We start from the raw sequence: 3,644 nt of genomic DNA, 5'->3' as shown, positions 1-3,644 counted from the left end.
TATGGGGGTAGGAGGTGGAAAATATTTTAAATTTTATTGTCGGGTGGGAGGGGTTATAATGGAGAAAGTGTATTACACACACCATTGATATGTATAATACTTATTAAAAAATAATTATCTTTTTTTGATATGCTAAAAATGATAAGTGAAAGTTTATTTTTGGAATAATGAACAACTAAAAGTGAACGGACAAGTAATATCCAACGTTGAAGTACAGAAAATTGGGGAGTAGATGTTGAGTGTTGATTGTTTGAATATGAACTTCATTTTAAAAATAAAATTGGAAGTTTTTGCAATGTCTAAAATTTATATGAGTGAGAACCAACACTTCATTTGATGTAAACCTTCAGAGTAGAATTTCGATATATTAGTACCTAAAATCAACTTGAAAAAAGTATTTTTAGTGAAAATACCATTGCAAACGAGAATGTTATCAAGCACACGCAACAACCAGGGTCATAACATAGAGCAAATAAATGAAGAAAACTAATGAGAAAACTCAGGTCACAAGAAGAAGAATTTCTAAAACTGACCAAATATCATGAACAAACAATGTTATCAATTTTGTTTTTTGTTTTTGAAAATCTATGGCCAAAAGCATTTTGATTTTTTATTTTTACTTAGGGAAAAGGTACAAGTACCCCCCTAGACTATGACCGAAATCTCAAAGACACATATTAACTAAACTAAGGTCGTATTACCCCCCTGAGTTTATTTTTTTTGTAATTTTGTGCACCTTTTTGACTTACGTGGCATCCAAATATCTCCCACGCGCCTCAATTGTGTTGAGTCACGGCGTGTGCCACGTAAGACAAATGGTGTACAAAATTACAAAACAAATAAGTTCAGGAAGGTAATAGTACCTTAGTTTAGTTAGGGTGTGTCTCTGGAATTTCGGTCATAGTCTAGGGAGTACTTGTGCCGTATTCCTTTTATTTTTTTAACTTTGAAAAATAACTTTTGTTATTTCTTAGTGTTAGGAATTTTCGGTATACAAATATTATGTAATATCTAAAATATTCCCAACACCGAAAAACTTATGTTAATTTCTTCCAAAGACTTGGTCAATCCATCAAAGGTTACTTGCTTTGAGATATGTTGTATCAAAATGGGTTATTATACGATATGTCAAAACACAACTCGTCCAAGTTTACAAAGTTCGATTTATTTGTTTCTTAACTGTATTTTATTTATTTACTTAATAATTTTTTTCTTTCTTATAATTATTTATATAATATTAAACAAATAAAGTCTCTTAAAAAAAATATTTAACAAGCTATATTATAGATTAATTCGCGCATTATATTTAGTTCAAACTATTTTAATTTTCGAATGAGTTGAATTCAACTAGTCAATATAAGATAACTCATATCGAATTAGACAGATTATTCTTTTATGTCCAAATTACCATACCTATGCCCTGACAACCAAAGTGACGTCTACATCATGACATAATCTTGGCTTAGTGGAATAAATTCTAAATCTAAAGTGAAAAAAATGACAAACGCATCTATATTATTCCACACTTTTTTTAATGGTAAGAACAACTCAACGAAGTTTGACATTGATGCTAAAAATAACTTATTTTTAGAAGCACTTATTTAGAATGACTTTTTAGAAAAGTGTTTTTGAAAAAAAGTAACTTGTGTTTGGCTAATTCATTTGAAAAGTGATTTTCATAAGCAAATTACGTTTGACTAATATTTTTTACCTCAAATTACAAAAAAAGACAATTAAAATGTACTTCTAATATTAAAATTATTTTATAGAGAGAAACTATTATAAATATCTATAAAAAAAATTTAAAAATTAAGTTTTACATATTTAAATTTTCAATCAATATTATATCTTTTTTGGGAGGCTAAAATCTTTAATTTTTTTCTTTTTTCTAATCTTGTAAAAATATTATTGTTACCTTTTTTCTAATTCTACAAAATAATACATAAAATATTATATAATATATAAAATAATAATATTCAAATATTTATATGAAAATATTATAAATTATTATTATTGTCATATCAATTAAAATATATCTCTAAAAAAGAAAATTGTGACGAGTAAAAAGAATGGGAAGGATTAAGGAGGTATCATTTGGAATGACAATATAAGAGTAGTCATAATATTCCTTTCATTTTAGTTTGACCCTTCACATACAAGACTACATAACCTTAGAAAAAGCTACGTTATTCGTTATACTGTTAGACAAATGTGACAAAATAAGATCATATTTTGTTAATTCATCCAATTCGTTCATATTTTAATGAGTTAAATGATCAGTTTAGACAGGTCAAACTTGAAATTCATTCACTATTTAACTCGTAAAAATATGAATGATTATAAATAAAATATGACTAGAAGTGGTCTTGCTATATACGATGTATTTCTGACCCTAAGTATTCCACGATGCTTTTCCAGTTGCTACTTTGACGAAACAATTCTAATTAAGTTCGTACTTTGCATTGTTTCAAAAAATTCAATTCATTATAACTGATAAGTTTAATTTGTCCTTCAATTGTGAGTTTTAGGCTGAAAACATTTTTTAACTATGACTCAAACTTAAAGTACATCCTTATATTACTGTAGTAAATAAAAAAACATCCCTTAACTAATTCAAAAATTGCAATAATCTATTCTCGTGTTTTAATTATTTAATATAACGAGTGTGTTTTAGACTGAAAACATCCTTAGAAATTAATTAATCACACTCGTCAATTATATTAAACAATTAAAACACACTCGCTAAGGGATTAAACCGTTAAGGGGTATTTTTTTTGTTTACTATAGTAATACAAGGATGTACTTTAAGTTTGGGTCATAGTTCAAGAATGTTTTTAGCCTAAAACTCTTTCAATTGTCACACTGTCTTTTTTAGTTGGTTAAAATATAATCTTTAATTAGAGACCAATAATTTAAAAATCTAAGAACAAATAAATAAAAAAATTAGTTGTAATTGAATTTTAATCAATTTAGTTTTACTTTCTTTTTCTTTTCATCAAAATTGTAATTAAAACTTATAACTAATTATTTAGTCAATAAGTAAACTCTAATTCTTTTTTTATGTAAAGCTACTAAAAGCGAAAAGGGCTTCATAAAGATTTTAAAAAAAAAAACAAACTTGTTTGATTTTGCTCTCCATTTTTCATATCTCATTGTTATTGTTGTCGTCACCAGAGATTTGTGAAATCTTGAAGCATAAGAGTGATTTGATTCTAACCTTAATTTTATCTCCTTTTTTCTTCTCAATATGTTCACTTCATATTAAATTAAACATGAATATCAAAACAAAATATTACGCAATTTAATTTTTTTAAAAATTGATACATTTATTTGTTAAAAAGAATTTAATTATTTATATCATGTAGTTTGATCTAAAAAAAATTAGTGTACCTAATCGTCAATTATTTTTTTTCACCTATGTAATCTTTGAACTTCCTTCGTAAATTTTTTGGCTTCGCTGTTAACTTCAGATAGACACTTGGCTCAATTAAAACATATAAAAATTAAGTCAAGGTCAAATTCATCAAATTCACAACTCAAGATCAAGATCACCAGATTCAAAAACAAGCTCAAAAGACCTTGAATTCAGGTACAAGTTGAGATCAAACCCATCAAATTCACAAGTCAAGATTAAATTCACCAAA

Source organism: Solanum tuberosum, unplaced genomic scaffold, assembly GCF_000226075.1.
Source record: "Solanum tuberosum cultivar DM 1-3 516 R44 unplaced genomic scaffold, SolTub_3.0 scf00778, whole genome shotgun sequence".
Classification (NCBI taxonomy): Eukaryota; Viridiplantae; Streptophyta; class Magnoliopsida; order Solanales; family Solanaceae; genus Solanum; species Solanum tuberosum.
This window is presented reverse-complemented; position numbering follows the sequence as displayed.